The sequence below is a fragment of the Tupaia chinensis genome, unplaced genomic scaffold (assembly GCF_000334495.1).
Source record: "Tupaia chinensis unplaced genomic scaffold, TupChi_1.0 Scaffold000313_1, whole genome shotgun sequence".
In the NCBI taxonomy this organism is placed as follows: Eukaryota; Metazoa; Chordata; class Mammalia; order Scandentia; family Tupaiidae; genus Tupaia; species Tupaia belangeri.
The window spans coordinates 4,416,615-4,444,498 of NW_006159806.1; positions in this window are offsets into that span (position 1 = coordinate 4,416,615).

Here is a 27,884-nt window from a genome sequence, read left to right on the forward strand (position 1 = left end):
TGTGTGTGTGTGTGTGTGTATATATATATATATATATATATATATATATACACAGAGAGAGAGAGGAAGGTGAGTGATATTTAAAACCATGTATTAACCTTTTTAGAATACGGGTATTCAATGAACATATATTGAAATTAAAAAGATTATTATATATTAAAAAAGCAGTTTTCATTTGATAATGACAGCCTGTATATTCTAATAGCTCAAGATCCTGCACTGTTTTTTAAGATGTTTAAAACCAAACCAAAATGCTTCAAAATATTTTTTCAGTGGACAAGAAAATCAAATTGTTTCATTGCTTTTAGTCCAAAGAACATGCTCATCTTGAGAACTTTATCATCTTTCTTGGAACTCATTTTAAAATTTAGCCTTTTTCAAGCTGTACAAGCAAAAAAAGGGGGAGGGGAATGTTATCTTCCTCTAAAATTAAATTTGCATGGAAAAACCACTTCAAAGTCTAACATAAAGTCAGATCTTTACAAGGATTATTCAAAAATTCATGCCTGTAAATGGTTGCTTGTACAATTTTATGTCTCACACATAATTTCTTAAGTAAAGTAATTGAAAAAAATTCATTATATATTTTTTTCCTAGCCATTGGCTTTAAAGATCTCATTTAACATTGTCAATTGATGTTATTTTGTTTATTCTATGGTTGCTCCTAATGTTAAATCTTTATTACAAGTTTCAATACTCGCAACTGTCCAAATGAAAATTTTTATTTGCTGACCTGTCTGACCCGCTTGTTCGAATAGCTAATAGTACTCAGGGTAGTAATTATTTTACCTGTCCTTTAAAATTTTGTAATCTTTGTCCTCAGGACCAGTAAGGATGACAATAAGGAGAGTGCTTTCAGGACCTGCCTGTCCCTTTGTTGGAGTGGATCTTAAGGAAGGTAAGAATGCATTTGTCTCTCAAATCTTCTCCCATCCAATTTCTCCTAATATAGGTTATACTATTATTTAAGTGTCTTAGACCTTGAGAAGCACCTATTACAGCCTATCAGATACATATAACCTAGATTTTTAAACTACAAATCACCTTTCAATGATTATGGTGAGAAATCATTCACACATTACTTATCCTTTCAGTTTGTTGATTAGTAAGATGTTCATTTATTTTTAAAACGAAGTCTCTCACTTCTTTTCCTTATTTTCCTGTTGACTCCTCTGTGTCTACCAGACAGAGAAAGAGAGGGGCACAACAATGGTAAGAACACAGACTTGGCCCCCAATCAGACCTGGATTTGAGTCTCTGCTAAGCTTCCTGGCTGTGACTGAGGCAAAGTAATCTCTCAATGTTTCTTCAATGTGATGAGTATGAACATTGAATCACCTAATAAGTGCAAAGAGTATAAAGTAGGTATCACAAAAACAGTGGTTTGTATTGTAATTTATATAGTGACTTGTCCCCAAAGTTTCATGTTTTGGAATTTGGTACCTAGTGTAATGGCATTAGAAGATTGTGAGTCCTTGAAGAGATGAGATCTAGGGGGTGGTGTTTGGATGATCACCCTCATGAATTGATTAAGGCTGTTTTACAAAACAAAGTGAGTTATTCACCTTATGAAAAGGAATTAGTTCTCACAAGAGCAGGTTTTCATAAAAGAAGATGACTGCCCCCAAGTTTCTCTGCACAGTTCTATTGATCTTCCTGCTTCTGCTAACCATGTTGTGATGCAGGGCTGGAGCCCAATCAGAGCTGGCCCCATGCTCTGAGACATTCCAGACACCAGAATCATAAACTAAAGAAACTTCTTCTCTTTAAAAAGTACTCAGTCTTAGGTATTTATTTTAGCAACATAATAAATAAGACACTATTCATTATCATTATTGCTTTGTCCACTTTACTACCAATAAATTAGTGCATAAAAATAGTTTTATGACATTCTATATATTAATCTTATGAAGTAGATAGAAGAAAAAAATATTCTTCTCATTATATAAATGAAAAATTACAGTTTTATAATTTAAGGAACTGCTTTTCCTGCTTAAATCATTGCTAATTCCAGGAAATTGACCCAGGTCTTCTGTCTACAACTCTATTCTCTGTCACCACAAATTCCTACTTCATTTAATTCCTGTTTCTTCAAAGACTTGAAGCGCATGTGTCAGGGAACTGTGAAGTGTTTATAAAAGCTGGCCATTATCATAAGGAGTAGAGTAGTTCATTTTCATATTTCCAAACAAGATGACGTAGATTAAGTCACTCTAATTGAATCTAGATCCATGCCTTGAATATGCACTGTGTAAGGAAAAGATGAAAGAGGAAAAGGTGACCAGTAGAAAACACGTTTAATTCATTTATTTGGTTGTTTCTGACACCAGTCATATGAAATTCTGAACAAATCCCTTTTTGACAATGAGACATCTTAGCTGTTTTCTCAGGAAGTCCAAAGAATTATGGAATTTTTTAGAAGCTGGGAGACTTTAGAGACTGAGGTCAAGGAAAACAGAAGATGTTCCAAAGAATGCTGTCTGGACAAGCCATTGCAAATATTAAATGGGTTATTGTCTTTCCAAACAACACTACTGGGAGCTATGTAATTATATTTTATATAAGGCATGTCTCTTTTTATTGATATCTCCCAGGAGCTCTGAAATGCTTTGTAGCTGACTAGTTCCCTATCCCCACCCCCACCCCCAGGGAGTGACAGAAGAGCTAGTGGCTCTGAGTTGGCATCTAAAGTGCTTGCAAAGATGTCTTTGACAGACCTAGAGCACACTGAGATGAGCATGCTGGATCTCACACAGTACACATTATGGTTGTTCTTGATAGTCTGGAGACAAAATTTACACATGCAGTTTATCTTCAGATTATAAAGAACACTCACCTCAAAATATTATAAAATGTTTGTTTCACCAAACAAAACATGAATTTTCATACTAGATTTCTGAGTATTTTCCCTGGAAATGACCCATCTCATAAAAGACCTCTGTATTTGGTGAGAGATAAAGAGTAACATAAGAGTAGAGGAAAGCACCCCCGGAAGACACCTACAACACCCTGCATTCACTAATCAAGATGATTTTTTTAAGTATGTATTAAGTACCTATTGGATGCTCAAAGACCATTAGAAAAGTACTTTTCAATAAAGAACTTTTTCAACAAAGAGTCTCTTCCAAAGTAGAAGTGAGATTCACGAGCAGTTCCAGGTTTTTACAGACACGTGACTTGGATTCAGTATCTTCTGTTGTGAATCATAAGCTCTGTCACGTTGCTAGGAAACTGCCCTCTGACATCAAGCATTAGACTAAAACAGTGCCCAGACATGTAATGCAGCCAGGACATTTGTGCCTTGGGATATGGAATTATTTGAAGATAAACCATGATAAGGTAAACATGTATATTCTAAAACCAAGAATACCTATTTATAAATAAAAAAGAGACAGGTAGTAGCCCAACAGTGGAAATAAAATAATAAAATACAAAAAGGATAAGAGAAAATAGAGTAGAGAAGTTCAAAGCATAAATGGAACAATAAAAAAAAAATAGTAGGTGGTCAGCAGATGGCGTGGTGGTTAAGGTGATGGATACTCCCACATGGCTGATGATGGTTCGAGTTTTGGACCTGGTAGCTTGTTTTCTCACTTTCTCTCTCTTCTCTCTCTCTCGCTCTCTCTCTCTCTCTCTCTCTCTCTGTGTGTGTGTGTATGTGTGTGTGTGTGTGTGTCTGGTCAAATTAAAATAAATGAACGAATAAGTAAAAAAATTGAATAAATAATTCTTTAAAAAAACAGTAATAGGGCTAGAACATAGCATAGTGGTTAAGGTGTTGGATCACACATAACCAACCTGGAGACTTGAAAATCATGCTGGGCATGTGCGTGTGTGCCCAAAATCTCAGCAGAAGGGATCGTGGCATGGCCGTCCTCCTGGGGCATGGGGTGAGAGCAATTTCTCTCTTTTTTTTCTCACTGTCTCTTTCTGTCTCTCTCCAGCAAATGCACATATTCAATGTCAGAAACCTAAAAAATTTTTCTTTTAACCAAAAATTAAAAATATCCAAATAACAAGGTAGTAGGTTTAAACCCAAACATTTCAATAATTATATTAAGTGCAAATAGTCTTGACTCTTAGCTTCTGTTAAGGTGTAAAAGGCTGGAAAGAACAATGTTTCCACCTAATAAAAAGAAAAATCCAGATAATTTACAAAATTATAACTTTGAAGTCATCACAGAGCCTCATTAATAATCATTAGGTAACAGTACAAAGTACGATGTAATACTACTTTATATCCACTAGAATACCTAATTTTTAAAAAAATGAATGCCAAATGTTCCTAGAGATGTGGAACAACTAGAATTCTCATTCATTTCTGGAGGGAATTAAACAATAACAACAACAAAAAGTGGACTAAGCCACTTAGAAAAAGTGCTTGGCAACTTCTCAAAAAATCTTAATGTATATTTACCAAGAAAAATCTACAAAGTAATATATAAGGATGTTCATAGACATTTTATTTTTAATAGTCATAAATAAAAATAATCCCAGAGTCCATCAACAGTAAAATGGTTAAAACGTATGGTATATTCATACATTGAAATATTACTCAGCAATAGAAAGGAGTAAGCTACTAATACACACAAGAATGTGAATGCATCTTAAAAACTTTATGCTACATAAAAGAAGCCAAACATTAAAGGGTACAATCTAGATTAGTTTATTGATAAGAGATTTTAAAACAGAAAAACATTATCATTGCCGAAAGGAAGTGGGTGATTTGTGGAACCTGGTGTGGTGGTGTAATCCGCAAAGCAGCAAGAGTGATCATAAAAGTATTAAAAATTGTAATGGATACTAGAGACAAAGTGGGAAGAGAGTGTGAGAGGGGAAGAGCCTAGGAAATTTGGGGGGAAAATGGAGAGATAAGATACTTGTGGGACAAAGATAAGGTTTATTATCTGTTGACAAGGATGTGTATGGTTATCTCAACTGGGCTAGACTGAGGTGTATATCATGCTAGGTAAAGTCTCTTCACAATCTTAATGATGTATCGCAATTTAATGTATGAATAATAATAAAAATATATAAATAATTTTAAAAAAAGAATGATCATAGTAATGTTAGAGGGAAGGCAGTGGAAAGGAGCCATCCTCGTGACCATCAGTAAAGGGAATACATTGTCTGTACAGATTTTAAAACAAAATTTAGGGGCCGACAGGTGGTGTGGTGGATGAGTCACTGGACTCCCACATGGTTGACCATGGTTCAGTCCCAGACCTGGCAGCTTGCTTTCTCACTCTCCCTCCTCTCTTCTGTTTCTGTCTGGTCAAAATTGAAGAATAATGATAATAAATATAATTTTAAAATAAATAAATCTTTTAAAAAAGAATTAAAAAAATATATAAAACCAACCAAAAAATACATTGTTTTTAATCACTACATACAGGCTATTCTAAACAATGTCAATACATTTTCCGAAACTCAGCAAACTATATGTTTGAAATTAGTGTATTTTTTTATAATTATACCCAGAGACAGTTAATTTTAAAATATTTTTTTAAATGAGTATTTTTTATATGCAATGAACTTTTCTAAGCTCATGTACCATGTAGAGACAAATAAAATACCTTCTTATGCTCATGAAAGCCACTCTATTGGATAGTAATCAGAAGAAAATCACAATGTGATAAATAGTATCATAGAGGTTGCAATAAAAGGCCTCACAATCATTGTCCTCTGGGAATATCTAAAGTAGTTTGACAGAAAAGGCAAGAAGATTGTGCTGTAGCATATAGAAAAATTAGCCAACCTTGAGAGTGATCGTGTCTATCCACAGGAGTTCAGAGAGAGGAGATTCCACATAGAGAGTACCCTACAGTACTTTGCTTTTCTCAGTGTGACAGCCACAGGCAGAACTGGCACAATATGTACCAAGATAGATGCTCAAATGTTATAAAATTTGTGATATAGATCTAGGAAAATAAATGCATGCCAAAAAAAAAAAACCTACTGCATAATAGTGTAATCCATAAAATGTAGGGCTGTCAACATTCAGAGAAGGAAGAGAGTACCTTTGTGGAGGGACTCAGAGAAGATATCATGTAAGTGATGCTGTTTAAACGAGACTATAAGAAATGTGTAAAATTTCTGGAAATTGCAGCAGCCTAGAGTGAGAGGAGAGTGAAATAAAGTGAGTGTGTTTTAAGGAGTTCCACAATTGTGGGAGCTTGTTGAACAGGTTTCCCAAGAAGAAGGGGATAATATTAATAAATATACAAAGGAAAGAAAGGATTGGATAGGTTTTAGAAATTTAGGGAGAAATCTTGGCCTGATTATCTGAACTGCATTAGGTTTTTCTTTGCTCTGATAACACAGAGAAATATCAAACTATTAAAAAAGTAAAGTTTGCTAAAATATAAAAAGCATGTAACAGAGAGGGGAAAGATGAAGTTGAAAAAGTAATTGATAGCCAGATTTTGAAGCACTGTGAATGTACATACCTATGTAGATCACATTCCTTCTGAAGGAAATAGCACAGTGGAGTTAATAGATACAGATACTCTAGAGCCAGACTGCACTGGGTACCAGGCTCTAGATCTACCATATATTTCACCATGATCATGTCAAGACACTTAATCCCGGTTTGCCTTGCTTCCCTCTCTGATAGATAGCTATAATATCACCTAGTCACAGGTTATGTTGATGACTAATTGACTTAATTCAACTACCTTAGTCTATTTTCTGCTGTTACAACAGACTATCACGGAAGGTGATTTATGAAGAGTAGACTTTATTTGGTTCATTGATCTGGAGGCTGGGAAGTCCAAGGTCATGGTGATAACATTTGGCAAGGATCAACCACATGGCAGAAGGTAGAATGAAAATTAAATTTCAGCATGAGTTTTGGAGGGGACATTCAAATGATAACAATCAAAGCATTGTGGGATTGTTAACTATGATTATGTGTGTATGTGTATTTGTGTGCATATACACACACTGACGTGTATATGATATTCTGTGCTTTTCTGTTGTATACTCTGTGGGAAGCCATTTCTGTCTATAGTAGAGAATGAAACCAGCATGCATCTAACAAACACCATGTATGTGACTTCCTTTCCTCCGAGTCCAGGAAGTCAGTCTGATAACCATCGCATTTTTTCCTCCATTCATCCAATTCTAACTGAAACCATGTGGATATAATAAAAATCTCAACCTTGAACTCCTTTTTAATGCAGCTGGAGGCTTCAGTTTATTTAAGCTCTTGAACGTCTGTTTTCCTTATGTATGAGATGGTAATATTTCTCTATCAATATTTAAAAGCTAGTAGTACCACATGATCTGGAGTATCACTGAATAGTTTTCTATATCAGTTCATCTCTTTTGGTTTGGCTCTAGTGAAGTCTAAGGAAGTGATTTGGTTATAGAAGGATCTGGGATTCTACTGACTGTACATTTCTAATCTCACTGTAGGCATTTACTCATTTCATTAAATGGTCACTGGGTGTCCAGCCTCTTGAAAGAGTTCTATTTTTGTATATCAGCTAAGGTTCAACCAGAGAGTTAGGCCTACAGGAGATCTGTATAATTGAGTGTGTTTTAAGGAGTTCCACAATTGTGGGAGCTTGTTGAACAGTGTCTGCAAGGCTGTTGTCTTTAAGTCCAGTGCCGGTGCTTGAAGTCCAGATGGGAGGCAGTCATGAAGAGAAGATGGTTATTGCCATAGATTGAATGTTCATTTGTGTTTGCCCCAAATTCATACATTGAAATCTTAAACTTCAAGTGATGATATTAGGTGGTGGAGCCTTTGAGATGATTAGACCATGAAATTAGAGCTTTCATCAATGTAGTTACTGCCTCTGTAATAGAGATCCCAGAGAGATCCCTTTCCACTCCCACCATGTTAGGACATGGCAAGAAAGTGTAGTTTATGAGCCCCAAACAGGGCTCTTGTCAGGCAGCAAATCTGTCTGCATGTGGATCTTGTACTTCTAGCCTCCAAAACTGTGAGAAATAAATTGCTGTTGTTGAAAAGCCACTTAAGAGCAGCCCGGATGACCTGAGACAATTCTAAAGAAGGGGTGGGAGAAGCAAGCTGGATTGAAGGCACCTGGACCTGGACAGGTTGCACACAGGGCAGACCAGAACTCCTCTTGGCCCTGGCATTGGTGCTACGTCCTGCAGAAGCCAACACTCTTTTTCATGATATAATGATGTGTCCCTGGCCCAGGGATTAGAGAAAGGAAGAAGGATTCGAGGACAGGAAAAGTAGATGCAACCCCCAGTGTAGCTTCAAGCCAATCAAGTGAGTCAGCACATAAGCAACAATGAGTCGGAGCTAAAGAAAAAATAAAATGGCTGCTGTTTCTCTCTCACTCTCTAAATTTTCCAAAAATATCTTTTGTGGCTCACCAGCTGGAAACCTACAAGAAAGGGAATTCTTGAAATGTAGTTCAGCCTAGCCAACTTGACACATTACAAAGCCACCATCACATACAAGTAAATTAGCTAATTTTGCATCTTTGTTTTAAATGTATAATAGGATCTTGAATATTAAACTTTAAAAAAATCTCAAAGAGCTGGGAATAGAACATTTCTTAAAACCCATTATGTAGAGCATAATATCTCTCCTCTTAATTTATTCCAAACAGAAAACTATTCCTTATTGTTTGCGTAGGAAAACCAACATATAAACTATGAAATCATGGAGCTGGTAGAAACTGCAGAAGACATTCTTTCTTCTATCTTTAGGCAAGCATTGTCCAAATCCTTTCAGACCAAAATCATCTCTCTGTCTTTGTATGAGATGTCCGTACATAGACTTGTTAACCACTTTTCATGTTGTTTAGTGTTAGGTTGGACCCAGTTTATATATTCATCGTTGGAGAATGAAAATAATGCAGAAAATTCAGGCCTATATATCTACGATTGGCTAACATGTTTTGAAAGCTAAAACAAAGACATGTTATTTGAGGGATTTGTGAGAAAACAGTTGGATTACATACTTAGCATCGGCAGGGGTTGTTTATACATTTTCTCACCAGACCTTCATGGGTGCTCTGGCTCACTGATCCAGGTGGACTGTGCTGGAGCTAAAACCAGCCTGACCAGTAGAAGAAATTTGTTTGGGATATTCAGCTAACTACACATTTATCTAGTTTGTAGATATTGTCCCATCTAGTGAGATAATTTCCTTTTTTTCCTACACAAGTCCTTCAGCATCAACCACTCCATGTTCTTTATTTGGGTAGAATAAGGAACAGATTGCTTAGTACCTGGTTAAAAATAGACTTTTGTATAAATGAAGACATTTTCTTGCCACAGACCTTTTCTTGATTGATTCTTGATTTTTCTGAACTATCCTTCTCCTTTATTTTCTAGCAATTTAGTTCTTCTTTCCCTCCAACTCCTAAAATCCTGGCAAATTTTCTTTGTATTCCCTAGGCTCTAAAATAAAAGTAGGACTGAAGACATAGAACTTAACGATTTAAGGATCTGCAAAGGACTTTGGTGCGGCACACTTGCTGACATTATTTAGTGTAGACAAGAGGACAACCCTGCAGCTGCTCCCCAGTTCTATAAGTCACTTGGCTCGTTCGCATGGAAGCCTGCTTGTAAATGCTTTAATCATTTAAAGTGGTCATGATCACAATTTGTAAAAAGCCCTTAAAAGGTTCATTGAATATATATTTATATTTTTGTAGTCACAGTCAGCAAAAGGACAGTCTACCTTCTTGAGGTACAGTCACATGCCACAGGTTTTGGTCAACAGCTGACTGCATATAGGACAGTGTTCGCACAAGTTCATGGTGAAGGTGAACAATTCCTGTTGCCCAGTGTCATCATAGCCATTGTAACATCATAGCACGATACATTACTGATGTTTGTGGTGAGGCTGGTGTAGACAAGCCTACTGCTTGCTAGTCATATAAAAGTGTATCATATACAGTTACATACAGTACATAATAACAGTAAATGACTTGATAATAACAGTAAATGACTACTTAACTGATTTATGTATTTACTTTACTATACTGTTTATTATTATTTTAGAGTGTACTGTACTTTCTACTTTAAAGAAAAGAGTTCATGGGGCCATTAGGTGGTGTAGTGGTTATGGCACTGGACTTCCACATTGCCAACTGTGGTTGTAGTCCTGGGCCTGGAGGCTTGAAAATCATGCTGGACACATGTGCATGTGTGCCCAAAATCCCTAGAGGAGAATGGAGGAGAAGGGATTGCAGTGTAGCCATCCTTCCTGGAGGGTAATTTCTCCCTTTCCCTCTCACTGTCTCTCTCTGGTAAGGGCACACATCTCATGGCAAAAAACTTAAAAAAAAAAAAAAAAGCAAACCGAGGTTGATTAAAGCAGTATGCTGTGTTCTGCCTGCAGCAGCTTCATGCATCTTGTGCTTACTGAGCCTCCTGATTGCATCATTTTCTCCTAGGCTTCGTTTCGTCTTATGTTGTCGTGTTCATCACAGCCTTGGTTCATTATTGTATCATTTATAGAAATACCTTAGTTGGGGAGATTTGTAAAGAAATGATTTATTTGATGTACTATTCTGGTGGCTGAAAAGTTCAAAAGCATGAACTGGCACCACAACATGGCCTTCAGAAGCAGAGAGGATGATGGGGACTACAAAGAGAGTGTGGTCTATGTTTCATGACTCTGACTCATTCTCTCTTATTCTCTCTCCCACCAGAATTCAATCGTAGGAGCCCCACACTCACCACCCAATCACTGAACAATTCCCAAAGGCCCAATCTTTTGACATCATAATCTTGTTTTCATTCTTTTAATCCTATTTTAATGGCTCAACACATAAAACCTGAGGAAAAATATTCAAACTATAGCATGGCCCTTTCCTTCCAGTGGGACAAGATGCAGAGGTGGAAGCCAGTGATATTAATTTGACTCTGTGGAGGCCTAGGTAAATATATGCTAATATGTGTGTGAATTTTGTTTACCAAGCATACAAAATACAGTTACATTTTGTGTGATAAGCACTCATATGAATTACATGATAGAGTTATACTAGAACACTTAACTTTTTTAGTTTTTTGTTTGCTTGTTTGTTTGTTTGTTTTGCTGTAAAGCAGTGTGTACTTGCTAGAGAAGAACAGATAGAAATAGAGAAAGTGAAACATTTCCCCCTCAGTGAAATGGCCACACCATAACCCCTTCTCCTCTATTCTCCTCTGGGGATTTTGGATACCATACACACATGCCTGGTATGTTTTGCGAGTCGCCAGTAGACCATTTCTACCTTTGATGTCCATATTTCTATTAAAATTCTACTCATAATTATTTATGTGTTCTCTAAGAAGATGTTGGAAGCTTTCTCTCTACATTTTCTTTTCTTTTCTTTCTTTTCTGAAAAACCTTTACCAGAATCATGCTGCAGATAGTCCCATCATGACAATCTCTGCTTTTGCTAGAATCACTGCAAATCTCTTCCAGTTTCTACTCATTACCCAGGTCCAAAGCTACGTCTACACTTTTATATATTTCTTCCAGCAGCACCCCACTTCTTTGTACCAAATCTGTATTATTTCAAGAGAAACAAAACCAAGAGGATGGTTAGGGACCAGCAGTTAGTGTAACGGCTATGTTGCTGGACTCCCATGTAGTTGACCGTGGTTCAAGTCCCAGACCTGGTGGCTTAAATCTCATGCTAGGCACGTGTGCATGCATGCCCAAGATCCCGAGAGGAGAATGGAGGAGAAGGGGATTGAAGCGTGACCAACCCCCCTGGGGGATGATTTCTCGCTTTCTGTCTCTCTGTCTCTCTGTCTGGTGAGCACATGCACCCTATAGCAAAAATCTCTCAAAAAAAAAAATCCAAGAGAATGGTTAGAGAATGAGATATAATTATTAAAGGAATTGAATTGATTGACTCACATTATTGTGGAAGCTCACAAGTCCCAAGATCTGTAGCCAGCAAAGAGTCAGAAAAGTTGGTGCAATTTCAGCCCAAATTCCAGCAGGCTTGAGATCCAGAAAGAGCTGATGCTTCAATTTGAGCCCACAAGCAGGAAAGAATTGATGTTCCAGCTCAAGATAGTAAGGTAGAACAAGTTCCCTCAGACTCATAGGAGAGTCAGCCTTTTTGTTTCCTACACACACTCAGCTAACTGGATGAGACCCACCAAATCAGAAAGGTCAGTAGCTTTACTCAGACTACTTATTCAGTTTTAATTGCTTCAGAAGACTCTTGCAGACACACCCAGAATAATACATAATCAAACGTCTGGGCACATCATGGCCCACCAAAGTCAACATATTAAAATTAGCCATTGCAGGTACCTTCCATTTTATCTCCACAATGGTTTCTTTGAGAGGATATATTTTCAAATTTTAGCTGGGTTCCTTCAACAAACATTTGTAAGTTACTATAGTGTGCAGAGCATTGCATTGTTCAATGCTCTTCACAAAATTCTGCCTGCTCAGAGCAAGCCTTTATTTAGTTTTTCATTTACCACGTTACAGAAGAAGGGATGATCACTTTATCCCTTTAAGAGAAATAAGATATTTGCAAAAATACTGCCCAGTGGATTATCAGTTCTCAGCAGAGTATTTGAACACTTCAAGCTTCCAAATAAATAATCTCTTCTATTACAGGTACTGATATTTGCATGCTGAGACCCAAACCTAGATGACTGTATTGGAAACGCATAGTGAAAAGTATTTTTAAAAAAATTATAATTATTTGCAACTGAAGTTACATATTCTGATGAAAAGGAAGTGAGAATGGAAATAACCAATTATTCTGAAATTCATGAAGACCATCTCAACCCTAAACGTGTCCAGAGAAAGGTAGGATTCTACATACTATTTGATCTGGGCTCTCTGACTCTGGGCAGGTAGAAGTACTTGTGTTAAATATAAGAGAATAATTTGATGCAGGGCTCCCTCCATTCAAGAGTTGTGCAGCTGTTATTCTTTTTTTATTATCAAAAAATAATTATTTTATTTAACTTTATCTATTTATTTTTAATTTGACCAGAGAGGGACAGAGTGAGAGACAGAGTGAAAGAAAGTGAGAAGGCAAGCCACCAGGTCCAGGACTTCAACCACAGTGGATCATGTGGAAGTCCATTGCCCTTAACCACCATGCTGTGGGCTGGCCCCAGCAGCTGTTATTCTTAACCTTTGCTTGTGTCTGCTAGATTGATGAAGACACAGAACCCCTCCCCCCCAAAAAATGTTGATCAAACTAGCTTCCTTTAAAAAAAAAAAGTAAAATGATAATAGCTGTACAGGTAACAAAATCACTTTCTAATAATATTTAGCTATTTAGCTGTGGACAAAAGAGAACAACAATAAAAAGCCCTGGCATGTAATGTGAAAAACACTGGGTTTTCAGGAATGTGCCTAAATCTAAGATACTTTTTGGATGTATATACTGGAACCAGTTCTACAGTACATATATTAAGTTATTTTCCATTTTATTGAACTCTCTAGTGAATGTCAGAATTATTAAATAGTTGCAAAAACTTTACCTATAGATGGGAAAGAATATAGTTTTCTAAAAAACACATCAGGGAGTTAAGTGAGAGGAAATAAATTTATAGGTATTGAGGAACACAATATTATGATCTAAACATCTGCAAACCTTCACAAGCATTTAATCAAAAAGTTATCATGAAAATGTCTATAACTTCGTCACTGCAAAAGAGAATAAGGATAACTCTGTTCTATGTATAAAGAACAGAGAAATGCCTTGTGTAGCGATAAATGGGCCCTTAAAAGAATGAAAGATTTTAAACCATGGAAGATCAGTACTCTCAATAGTCTTGTGTAATAAATAAGTTTCATGGAGGATCTGGGTGGGGAAGGCTGAAGTTGGAAGGTGACATTAAATTCTTTAGAGTAATGAAAAGAGCAAAATAATGAGGAATATAGGCGATTTAACTTGCTCTAATTAATGGAGACAAAATTGCAGGTGAGTTCCTTTGTGAGTAAATTCACAGTACAGCAATTATAGATATAAACTGATGGACACTGATCTATAATTTACAGCCCAGGGAATCAATGGTAAAGTTATGACAAGTGTTGTGTGTGAAGACTGGATGCTTAAAGTACTTTTAGCAACAGAGAATGAATACATGAGTAAATACCCTAAAGATATTGACCAGTTAAGTAAGGTGCTGTCTTTGAAGTCCAGAAAAATGCTGAATATCATCAAAGGCCTCAAACTCCAAGCACATCTATTAATATTTATTGCATTTCCGGAGGTTCAATATTAATGCAAAATGGAATTTGATATTAATATGTGCTACAGAATGATAATCAGACCAAATCTTTCACTGAAAACATCTAACATTGCTTGTAAGCATGTTTTAAATACTTCTAAGAGCACTGAAGACCTAGCAAGATGTAAACAGAAACCCAAAGAAGAACACAGAGTACCAAAGCTACTTTTCCTCTGGGGACATTTGTCAGTCCTTGAGAACTGGAGCTCTGATATGGATGATTCTATAGAAGGTTGTTCTAGTCCATTCCATTCCTAAAAACGGAAAGTTTCTGGGTCTGGGTAACAGAGAATAAAGGTTTATTTTTATTCAGGTCATGGTTTAAAAACCCAGGGTTCAGGGGCCACATTTTAACCAGGGTTTTCTAGATTGAGGGTATCACATCGTGACAGGACAGGACTGTGCATCTCTGCGCTCGTCTGTGTGCCTCCCTTCCTTAAAACCTGCCAGAAGTCAACCATAAGAACCACCCCATCACATATTCACTCTCAAAGGTCCCACGTTTTCACACTATGAAAATGGTAAATTCCTCTTAATAATTTTCACAGCACAACTAAGTTCCAACACAGGAATTTTGGGGTACACTCAAACTATAGCAGGGATGAAGGAAAGAAGTCAGAACTCAAGGGCAAGCCATGGTAGAGAATTTAAAAGATCCTCTCTACATAAAAAGAGTATGGAGAGTGACTCTTAGAGTGACTCTCAGAGTAAGGGTGAACCAGAATAAATAAGGCCTCTACCCTAGGAGATGTAACCACAAATTTGCCCTTGTATGGATCTGCTACATAAAATCACATCACCTGAGTGGTCCCTAAATTTCAAGCTAAGAATTTAAAATTTACAGAGAGCTCATATATAATAAATATAAGTAACCTATTATCTTCATGCTAGACCAGAGCACTTGGGTTTGAAGGATAGCCCATTATGTGACTTTGGGCAAGTTGCTTAACTTTCTGCACCTTGATTTTCTCAGCTCTGGACAGGAATAATGATAATGCCTCATAGGGTTGGCATAAGTATTAAATTAAGGCACTTAGAGCAGTGTCTGGCCCATAGGAAGCCAAACTTAGGGGCCAATGAGTAATTTTTAAATTAGGAATAAATATAAGATGGAAGATAGGAGAATGTGATTGGGTAAGGGCAGACGGGGTGATTGCAACATTGCTCTTGGCCACATTAGAGATTATACAGAAGTCTACTTTAATATTCATGTTAAATTATGTATGTAAATGTTAAGCACATTTCTGTAGGTGGTTGTATCTTATTTTTCAAATGGAATAAACATTTTTGGGCCAGCAGGTGGATCCCACATAACTGCATCAATCAAGTCCCAGACACAGTGGCTTGAAAATCCTACCCAAAAGCCCAAGAGAAGAAAGGAAAAGAAGGGATTGTGGTGTGGTCATCCACCCAGGGGATGTTTTCTCACTTTCTCTCTTTGTCTCTTTGCAGGGAAGGCATATATCCTATGAGAAAAAATTAAATTAAAAATAAATAAATAACCTTTAAAATAAAATAAATGAAACCTCTTCTTTAAGCCATGTCTTAGAGTGGCACTTCCCAGTTTAGTGGTGGAGCAGAAATGAGAGAGAGTATCTCTACTCCCTGTGTAAACTCCAAGTTTCTTGAGTGAAAAGACAATTTTCCTATGAAAAGACTATTTTCTTTATATTTACATTCCCCAAACCTAAGGAACATTACCTCAGAAACAAACTCAGGGTTTTGTGATATTATGCTTTTTTGCCAGTGTTGTGAAAAAGTCCTAGGGATAATGACGCAAATAGCCAACAGACATTCTGAAAGTCAATTTATAGGAAAGTAAAACATATGGCTGGGACCTGTACAAAAGATACCCAACCTCATTAGTAAGTGGGAAAATGCAAATTAAGGTCAACATGAGTCACATTTTACATCTAGTTCTAAGATAATTAGTGACAACTGTAGGGATAGAGGATGTGAGCCAAAACAGAGATAGTAAGGATTCTGGCAAAGAAGCCACAGTCAGAGAAAGCAAATGAGAAGATCCTACCCCAGGTGAGAGTCCACTCAGCACTTGCTCTAAGTCAAAAGGACATTTGGGTGAAATATTTTGTTTCATGAATAAAAGAAGAAAGACACAGGGATTATGCATATGCTTCTGCAAAGGGGTGAATCAGTAAACAACATTCAGTTAAAGCAAGGAGGAGAGTCAATGAGTGCTTGCTAAGTGCCAAATGAGTCTCAGGCATTACTGCATTAATGCATGAAATTGCCCAGGGGTCTAGCTCTTTTATGTCAACTTGAAATTGAGATCCAAGGATACTGAAATTTCCTGAGGTCATTCTCCAAAGGAGGGCTGGAGTTTGCAGCCAGGTCTTCAGTCTCCATCCTGGCATTCACCACACTGCTCCATGGCCACTGAAACTGCTTTATGGAATACAATTATGGTCCATTTTTGATGGAGAGCAAGAGCAAACAGTATTTATTAGAGACAGAATCTAGAGTCTTTCTAAACATCAATATCATCTTCAGCCAGCTTTTACACAGACATCTTTCCGCAAATCTGAATACATACTTGCCCGGTGCTTCCCTGCCCTTAGCTAATGCCCTGCCCTTTCTTCCTTGGCAAGAAAGGGCAGGACAGCCTGTAGCAAAGACAAGCTGGACACAGTTCTTGGTTCCTCTGCTCCCGGGTCTTGGAAAAGTCACTTGACCACAGAGCTGGCCTCTGGGAAATGTTACTCTTTAACCAAACCAGAAAGATCATTGTCTGCCTACTTCTTGACAGTCAGATAAGGAAATGCCCCTGATCCCCTTGAGCATTCATCTGATCAATCAGGAAGCTTTTCCCCAAATGACACCAGTAACCAAAACTAGAAAGGATAATTATTAACCTGAACATAGGGATTCCCTATCGCAATCTGGCCTTTATCTCAACTAAAGGGAAATGGCAGAGACAGCATTCAAGAAATGAAAAATGGAAGAGGTATCGCCTGTGGGTGCTTCAGCTCAGCATTTCAATAGCTTTAGAGCTTGATCTCTATCATGCAGAACTGAGGTTTCTTCTTGGGAGGTGAACTACAGTATCCCTAACAGGATGTTGAGCTCTTCTCGCTGATCCCTTGAGCACATGTATGGCAAATATATCTCATTATACAAGAATAAGGCAAATAAATGTGCTTCCAATATTTTTTGGATGGATATTATGGGAGGCCATTGCGAAACAGAAGCCAGATTTCACACATATTTAGTTTTTTAAAAACCCATTTAAATAGTATTAAGCTTTTCCACACATCCACATTGGCTTAAAATTCATAATGTTATAATTCAAAGCACTTTTTTCTTAAACTTAGCAATTCTAAATACATGCTTATTAAAGGAAATGTATAATGCATTGACATTTTACATATTTCTAACTTTCTTGGATTTTCATAGCAGAAAAATATTTAATAGACAGAATCTTTGCCCAATAGACAGCTCTTTGACTTTTGGCCATGAAATTTAACCAGATGAAATCTGTCTTCTGTGTTCCCTTGACACACCAAGCACTGCCATTCTGACTCCTTGAGGAATCAGAATATCATTTGTAGTCTCTCTATTGTGTTAGAAATCACTTGAGGTAGCTCAGGCTATGGAATCCAACCAAGCCCAGGTCAAACTACATACTAACTGCAGGGACTTGAGCAAGTTACTTTAACTTCCCAAGCTTCACTTTCCACATCTGTTATATAAGGATAATAAAAAAATACTTTGTTAGGAATAAATGATTGAGGTAATGGATATACAAGCTACCCTGACTTAATACTCATTGTAGTCATGTACCCCCCAAAAAAAATACACTATGCCTCATAACTATATAGATTTATTGTGTCACTTACAAAACTAAAAATAATAATAATAAATACTTCATAAGATGTTTGTGAGGAGTTCATTAGCTAATATATGTAACAGAGCAGGTGTTGACTAAATGGCCCCAGAACCACGCAACATCCAGCCCTTTTTTTTTCCTCCTTGTTTTTTTCACTTGTAAAAGAAGAGGAAGGATATGTTCAGATGACCTTTGGAAGACTTACCTTTTCTAAAATTTCTACTTTATCAATTTTTATTCTTATTGTTTTTAATTGCCAGCGGACATGTGCACTCTCAGAGAGAGATGAAGAGGCAGAGAGAGAGGAGGGGGGGAATATCACCCCATGGAATGTCTTGCCACTATCCTTTTCCTCTATTTCTTCATCCTATCAATATTTGGGGCATGCACACACCTGTACCCAGCATATTTTCAAGCTGCTGGGGTTGGGAATATAACCCCACTTGGTTATGTGGTGTCCAGCTCCCTGAACCATTAGGCTATATGGCCAGCCTTCTAGTTTATTATTTTTAAAATGAGAACATCAAACTTGGTAACCTTGAGATTTTATTTGGGTAGTGTTAGTCTTTGCTACCTTTTCTTTCCCAGATTACATATGGCCCTAACAAGACAAACAAAATCTAATTTTTCAAGCCTCATAACTACTATTGAGAAATTTCATAGCTACTTCTGCAAGTTCCCCTAAGGCTTCTCATGTGTATTCATAAATAAGTTGTGTTCAATTCCCTAAGGATGCCCTCAGTGTTTTTCTTCATTCTAGCCATATCTTCAGTTGCTCCTATTTCTCATAAAGCTGCCTGTGCTGCTGGGGCCTCACAGTTTTTGGAACAGATTTTTTTTTGCCTTGGCTTTCTAATTTTTAAGATAAACTACACTCCTACATGTCCTCCAATGTCCTTATACAAACCTGGAGGTATCTGAATTTTAGAATAACTATATCTGAGACCACAAGAAGGACTACCATTCTACACTGATAATATGATTTAGAAGTACAGTAAGATGTTTGATCAATAATAATGATAATGTTAATAAAAGTGTTTATCAAAAGCACTTCTTGGGTTAGTGATTAAGCCTTGTGCACAGGGAGCTGGATCCCACATAGCTGAACACAAATCAACTTCCGGCCCCAGCAGCTTGAAAACCACGCCAGGCACATGTGTGTAAGTACTGAGGATCCTGACAGGATGGAGAAATGGAAGAAAAAGGATCTTATCATAAGCAGGCCCTGTCTGGGAGGGTGCTATTTTTCTCTCTTTGGCAACTGTACATGTGCTCTAGTAATCAATATAACAGTAATGATGGTGATGATAATAACACAACAATTCTTATTAGGAATTCTTAAATACAACCAGGATTGGCATGAATTAGTCAGTCCCTGCAATTAAATGATTCAAATCATTCCATTAAGTGACCAGTCTTAGTGGAATGATTGGATGAATGACAGCAGCTTGATTAGGCTTTGTCCAACACTGTGTTAACAGTAGTGCAGGGATATTCTACCCATGCCCATAGGAACTGGAGATCTCGGGAGAGTTTTGCAGACAAAGAGTGTGTCTCCTTCTTTGGTTTATATAAATCATGTGTGAGATGTGAATTCCAACCTCACAAAGAGTTTGAGCTACTTATAGAGCTACTTACAATTTTTATACATCAACAAAAATTCAGATAAAGGTCAAAGACTACAAAATCGAGGGACCAGCAGATGACATGATGGTTACATTGTTGGACTCCCACGTAGTCTACCATGATTTGAGTCCCAGACCGAGCAGCTTAAACTCATGCAGGGTGTGGGTGCATGTGTGCCTAAAATCCAAAGATGACAATGGAGAAGGAGGGATTGTAGCATGGCCATGCCCCCTTAGAGGATGATTTTTCATTTTCTGTCTGTCTCTCTCTGTCTCTCCAGTGAGCACACATGTCCTATAGCAAAAAATATCTCTTAAAAAGAAAAACCAAAAGATTACGAAATCGAGCCAGGTTAGTGGAGCATTTGTAGAAAGGAAAAGAAGTTACTAGAAATGCTTTTGCTTCTGTGTGGAATTCCCACTTTGGGAATTATCCTTTGGATTGCTTCCTTCCCTTGTCATAGGAAGATGATATTGTCAGCTACTTGGGAAAAGGTACCCTCTCTGCTGCCAAGTGATGAAAACTTATGAATGAAATTTCAAGAAGAGACTAAGTGTGGGAGACTGTCAACTATCCCCTCCTCCAACTTCAAATTTGGGTCACAGAGTCCTCAGTGATAACACACCGTGAGACCCATTTCCTCCATAGAAAGCTACATAAACATTCAGACCAAGCACCCTGCTAGTAATAGAGGGTTAATTTCTCTGACTGATCCCATCTGCTCACCTCCCTGAGGACCTATACAGATAATAGGCAGATGGTGGGGGGACTCAGGGTTTTAGGATCTTTGCCATTTCTTTCTGTTTCATTAGAGACCCCACTAACACTTGCCTGGCTCTAGGCGCCCCCACTAAAACGATGGGGAGATATCAAGGCAAAACATTGCTAGGAGTCATCGTCACTTGGCCACAATATCCAAAAGGCTGAACTCCATTCAGGATCTCCATACCCAGACTACGCAGGGGGTTCGGCTGCAGCAGAGAGTGAGTGCTTACCACCTCTGTGAGCTGGAGCAGAAGTCCTCCTGCTCTGCACAGGTCATAGCAGCTTACTCTTTGGTGCACCAGCTGCTTTGCTTGGAGAGAGAAAATGAGATTTCAGTCAACTGAAGAACCTCCTTAGGTTGCAAAAGAAGGACACTTTTTATGGAAACTCTTTTACTAGAAAAGTGCATTTGTGCCTTGTCTCCACCCACTATTCTTCCATGAATTTATAAGATCTTTTGAGCAGGGGTGATATTCTAGCTATCAGAGCACCCATGTATTTATATTCTTATATCAAGACAGCTTGTCCAGCTAGCAAGGCAGGTTGTTAAACGATAAGAGACTTAAAATAACATAAGAGAGCTTATTACAAGCAAGGCGAAGTAGTGAGTGATAGCATTTCTGAGAAACTCCAAGGAGAAAAAACATTTGGCAATGAGGTGGGAAGACAACCCAACAGTCGAGAGAGCATGTCTATCCCTCCGCTATCTCCTCACCCCATCCCATTTTCCATGAACAATTCCTGTTGTGCCCATCTTCCCACTTGAGGAAGAAACATTGAATCAAATAAAACAGCCATTCTTTGAGCATCCTCGGTTGTAAAGTGCCATAAATGCTGTCCTCGTTACTTTGAATCATTTCCCTAGGGCGTTTGTCATTTGTGTGCTGAGACATTCCGACAGCCACTTGGCATTTGCCTTTTGTCATGTTTAATGGAGTATATTTCCATTGCATTCAATATTTTTTCACTCCAATTACATGCAGAGAATCAAACCCTTGCTACAGGGAAATGCGTTTGAAGCCCTCCGCTGTTCCAAGCTCCACTGGAGAACTCTGATCTGGTAACTGCCAGTGGGTCTGCACAGTGCATTCCTCTCCATGTGAAAAGCTGCTAATTTGATTTGTTCTCTTATTTGAGAGTGAAGTAGATCATTTGCATTGTAAATAAAACCATTTCTTGTCTTTATTTCCATCATCTTTGATTGCTCTTGGCTGCTTAACTTGGACAACTTAATCATGGGCCATATGAAAGAGAGCAGAGAAGGATTTTAAATAAGTTTAGGAGAGCAAAGCAAACCTAAGGCAGTCACAGATAACTAAAGCATCTCTGATTTCAGACTTTGTGGGAATAATATGGCACTTTGAGTTATCATCTGCTTTGAGAGGTCACAAGAAAACTGGAAACGCAGCCTTTTGAAATATGCTGTCTTGTTAAGTTCAGGCTTGGAGCTATGTGTCAGAGAGACCCTCATATTGAATCAATGGTAAAAGAACAAATGGCCAGGACTGATTTGAGGGCTACTGCTGATCCACTCGGCCTAGAACCCAAGTGATAGCCAAGCAGCCCTGATGGTATTTGTTTCCGGCAATGGTATTATGGAATAAATGGAAGAAACAATTTTTAAGAGGATTTGTTTTTTCACTGCAATTTTAACTATTTTGAAATGGCAGTCATTCCCTGAGAAGTGTGAAAAGAAAGAAAACGGACTTTAAAATAGCCCCAAAGGGGGCTAGTGGGTGGCATGGTGGTTAAAGCACTGGACTTCCACATGATTGACCATAGTTCAAGTCCTGGACTCGGTGGCTTGAAAATCACGCCAGTTGTGCATGCACGCATGCCCAATTCCAAGAGGACAATGGAGAAGACAGGATTGCAGCATGGCTGTCCCTCATGAAGGGTAATTTCTTACTTTCCTTCTATGTTCCTCTGTCTCCCTCTGGTGAGTATGCACACTCTATGGGGAAAAAAAATCTGAGAAAAAGCCACCAGTCACAAAGACCTTTTTTTTTTTTTTTTTGGGAGAGATTTTCACTGTAGGGCGCGTGCGCTCGCCAGACAGACAGAGAGAGACATAGAGACAGAAAGCGAGAAATCACCCCCCGGGGGGATGGTCACGCCGCAATCCCTTCTCCTCCATTCTCCTCTCGGGATCTTGGGCACGCACGCACACGCGCCTGGCGTGTTTTTTTTTTTTTTTTCGTCCCCGCGAACCACGGTTGACTACGTGGGAGTCCAGTGACATAGCCATTACGCTAACTGCTGGTTCCCACAAAGACCATTTTTAAGGCAAGATGACTTGTGTTGTACTTAGTCATTGTCAATGTGCTGTTCCCAAGAGCTGTAATTATTTCTCCAGATCATGGTACTTGAAGATGGAGTCATCCACACTGAGAGGAAGGTCTCAAAGGTGCCAGAAATTTCTTCCAGAAATGTTAATTCCTTATTTACGTCATGCATGGTCTCAGCAATGGCTGTGAGGAGCAGGTACCAGATCACACGGCCCCTTCAGAGTCTCATGGAGACTCTTACCCCACTAACAGAGAATGTGAAAAATCTCAAGAACAGCATCTTCAGGATATACATCATCTAAACCAGTGTCAGCTGACTGCATAAACGCCAGTGTGCCCACACCCAGGAGAAGAGCAAGTAACCAACACAGCTAGTTCTTGGCAGGCCTTAGGGGCACACCCTCTGGATCACTCAGGGACTATTGGCCAACCTTGACATCTAGTGGCTGGTTGACCCACCATGTGACCCCTCTCCTACCCCTTTGGTTCTGATTATCTTTCTTCTTGCAACATTTTAACTTTATAGTGCTCTGAGCTGCCTACTTTCTTCTCCAACTTTCTATTATTTTCTTTTCTAACCTTTTCTCAGCACACCCTGGAACACCTCATATACCAGTGAATCAAACCATTGCTACAGGGAAATGCACTTGAAACCCTCCTCAGTGCCAAGCTCCTCTGGAGAAGAATGTGCCTGATAACTGCTGATGGGTCTGCATAGATGCGTGTTTCCCTGTAGCGAGGGTTGGATTCACTGGTTCCATAGTTAGCCAGTCCCCCTAATTCCTTGATTCTCCCTTCATATCCTAACCTTGCCTGATCATTCACACATTCCTGGAGACTTCAAACTCCCCCAGAAATCTGCTCCAAAGAAGAAACGTCACAGTCCTATGCCGCATTGCCATATGTTTGGGAAGCTGGATCAGTGAGCTCCTTATTTCCCACTGCGTCTTCCAAACTCTGACTTCTCTTTGCCCATGACGAGGACTCCTGCTCAGCTGAGGCTTAGACCGAGCATTCACATAAGCCTGAATAACACCTCCACCTAAGACCTCCACCCTGCTGGGGCCACTGGTGCATGTTTAAATCATTGTCAACATGGTGAATACTGCATAGATCTGGAACTCTTAAAAAGAATAGAAATTTTTAATAGCTTTTTTCTTTCTTTCTCCTATGTATGAGAGAGGGGAGTGGTGAGCACTCCAGCAGGGTCTTTGTGCCATGATCCTATCACAGCTTCAGCCAGCCCTCATCATAGGCACACACAAGTCCAGCATACTCAAGGAAGTCTCTGGACCCAAACCTGGAGTCTTTCCACGTGAATCAGCCTCACAGAATATTGCATTACTACTGCACCATCCAGCCCCCAAACTAAAATTGTTAAGCCTTACTATAGCTACACTATTTTTCTGACACTTCCACACACCTACTATTCCTTGCTTTTACCATCTGTGTGTGATTGTCCAATGCTTGGTTCAATTGTTGTCTTCCCAGAAACCCCTTAGTCTATTTATTTTAAATTTATGAAATATTGGGACCAGCAGTTAGCATAATGGCTATGTTGCTGGACTCCCATGTAGCCGACTGTGGTTCAAGTCCTGGACCCGGTGGCTTAAACTCACGCCGGGCGCGTGTGCATGCGTGCCCAAGAGCCTGAAAGGAGAATGGAGGAGAAGGGATTGTGGCGTGACCATCTCCTCTGGGGGGTGATTTCTCGCTTTCTGTCTCTCTCTGTCTTTCTGGCAAGCGCACACACCCTATAGCAAAAACCTCTCCAAAAATTAAAAAAAAAAATTATGAAATATCCATTCAAATCCTATGTCTTTATGAAATGTCTTTAGCCCAAAGAGGTTTCTCCTTCTGCATATCCATAGCATTTACTACCTCTACCAGGTGTTCAAAAGTAAAACACGTACTAGCTGTGACATCCTCTGATTCTGTGAAACTTTCCACCCGCTTCCATGCCATTTTAGATCCCCTGCTGTTCCTGTGGTGCCACATAAAAGCCCCTTGTTTTGTGAGTCCATCCTCTTGTTCATCACCATGGAATACGGAGTGAGCCCTGCAAGGATAGGCAGACAAATGTATCACTGCCATCACGCCTGATGATTAGAGACAGGCATCGGACATCACAGCTCATTCTAAATAGTGACCAATTATTTCATTCACACATCATGAATGTTTTGTATAATTACTAATTACTTCTTTAAATGCACCCAGTGACCTGACCTGCCTAGAATCATAGAATTTTAAAGATGGATAACTTTCACTTTCTATACTCCTTAATGTATCTTAAAAATCATATATATTATTTTATTGTCAGTATCATTTTAAACCAGCAAAAGTGTACTTTTCACTAATGTTATGTGCCCAGTATAAGTCAACAAGGAAGCTTTGTTCATCAAAGTTTCTTAGGAACCCAGACTGGGTAAGTCTACATCATAATACATACTTCCACTACTGCTGAGGCAGAGAAGTCCAAGTTCTGTGGGACTTTCCCTCATAGTAAAACTCGGACTCACGAGTGGCATTTGTTGTTTTCCTTCACAGAAGCCAGAACCAGTGGTCAGAACCACTCTACAACCCACCCAACTGCAAAGGGACCCAGAAGCTCAGTCATCCTTGTGCCAAAAAGTGCTGAAATTGGTGGCAGCCCTGATAACCACAGTACCATAACTATAACTAAGGTGTAGCTCCTCTCATCATATGTATGTCATCTCTTTATAATATGATGGGAGATCTGGAAGGTAGGTAGTTGTCTTGGACCTGTTTTTATTGTTAGAACAGAATAACTGAGCTGGATACTTCATAAAGAAAAGGGTCTGCTTTGCTCACTATTTTGATGGCCGGAAAGTTTAAGAGCATGGTGCTGGCTCCTGCTTGGCTTCTAGTGTAGGCCATGTGCTGTGTCACAACATCACAGAGAAGCTGAAAGGCAAGAGTGTTGTGCACAGTGACACACACCAGAGGCTGGGCTCAGGTTATGACTATTCTCACCTACAGAAATTAATCAACTCCTGAGAATGTGAGAACCATCTCACTAACCACATCTGCTCGTGAGGACAGTGCTCCCATGATACAAACACCTCTTACTGTGCCCTAGTCCCCGGCACTGCCATATTGAGAATCAAGTTTCAACATTAGATTTAGAGAGGACACATTTAAATCATCGCAGTAGTAAAATGAGTGTGCATTTTGGAACCAGATAGCTTACATTCAAAGCTCAAGTTGTGCTACTCATTAGCTGAGCTTTTGTGGCCTTGGACAACTTACTTGACCTCTCTGAACCTCAATGTTACTAACTGCTAAGTGGATATTTAACAAAACTAATGGAAGAGTCAATGAAATAGAACGTATTAAAAGAAAAAGAAAAAGAAAAAGAAAAAGAAAAAAAATTTAGAGCAATTTCCAGCAAGTAATAGGTATTTGATAAGTATTAGTTTCCTCTTCTTTCTTCCTACCCCCTTATTAATGTTTTGTTCACTTCTTATTATCCTTCCTTATTTCCCTTGTGATTATGGATTTGTTCTTATCTTGCATTTGAAAGATTCAATCCCATTTCCCTCACCAACAGATGAGCGTGTTCACTTCAATATTGTAACTGTGCCTTCATCAATATTTCCTCTGTATTTATTATTCCCAAGGTTGTATTAGCAGGAAATTTTCTCTTTTTGATCTGACCCTGCTGTTAGATCAATCCCTTTAAATAATTTTAGAATCCCTCCTCACTCCAGCCTTACTAGAATTCTATTGAATTTTCAAGACACATACAATGTCACATACAATACAAATATTCTATCCCACTATCATAAGCCTTTCATGTATCAGAACCATATTTTGACCCTTTGCATTACAGTCAAGCATTTTGCTTTCTGTTACCCCACATATCAGGTATAAAGTAACTATTTGAGTGAACTGAGTGTATTAGTTTCCTAGGGCTGCTGTAACAACACACCACGAACCGCGTCACTTGAATTACTGAAATCTGTGGTCTCACTGGAAGTTAAAAATCCAAGATTGAAGTGTTAGCAGGATGAGTGCCTTCCAAGGGCCCTGAGGGAAAAATCTGTTCTATGCCTCTTTCCTGCTTCTCATAGTTTCTAGCAATCTTTTTAATTCCCTGTTGTGTAGAAGCATCACCCTGGTTTCTGCCTTCATGTGACATTCTCCTTATGCATGTACAACTGTGTCAAACTTGCCCTTTTTATAAGGGTATCAGCCATACAGCGCAGGATCCACTCTATTTACCTTATCTTAACTAATTACATCTGCAGAGGACACTAACTCCGAAAAGTCACAGTCCAAAGTGCTGAGGGTTAAGATATCAAGATATGTATTTGGGGAGTACACAGTCCAACCCATATCACATGAATTACAATAATCAAGATGACCCTTTTGAAAAAGAAATGTAATACACTGTAAAATTATATGTAATCCAATGTAATATAAAGAAGATTATGATGATAATAATAATAAAAAATAAATTAAAAAAATCAAGATGAATATTTCATTATTTCATAGGGAAAATAGTAGAACATTGAGATTTCTGCCACATTAAAGTATAAATGTATCAAAAACGCAGTACTAATTAATAGAGTGAACATGATTTACCCAATTTCTCAGAGAACTAGTAGGATGATAAGACTTATTTCAAGAGTATTTGAGGAACAGAGTTTTATATACTCCTCAAATGAGATGCACTGAAATAAGTTTGCAAAATTAGAGGCTGAACTGGTCTGTGGGCTGTGGATAAAAGACCCAAAACTTTAGGGTCATCTTTTCTACAGACTGAAATTATTTACAGATCAACTGAACAAAAGGCAGGAAATTAACCTATATTATCACAGAGTTTGGGCTGTAATTGGTAGCAAATAGATAAAATAGAGACACATGCCCCTAAATACCTATTAAATAGCTCTTACATGGACCTGTGTGTTACTGAAAGGGTATGTCACCATATTTTTCTCATACTTCCATGTTTTGAATGTGGTTTCTTAGCAGCTCCTTTCTAAATACTCTCTAAAGATTATTGCTAATCACAAAAAGCCTAGTTTCATAATGCTTTAGCCTATTTGATTAAATGAAACAAGAGACATTTTATTTATTTAATTTTATTTATTCATTTATTTTATTTTAATTTGACCAGAGAGAGACAC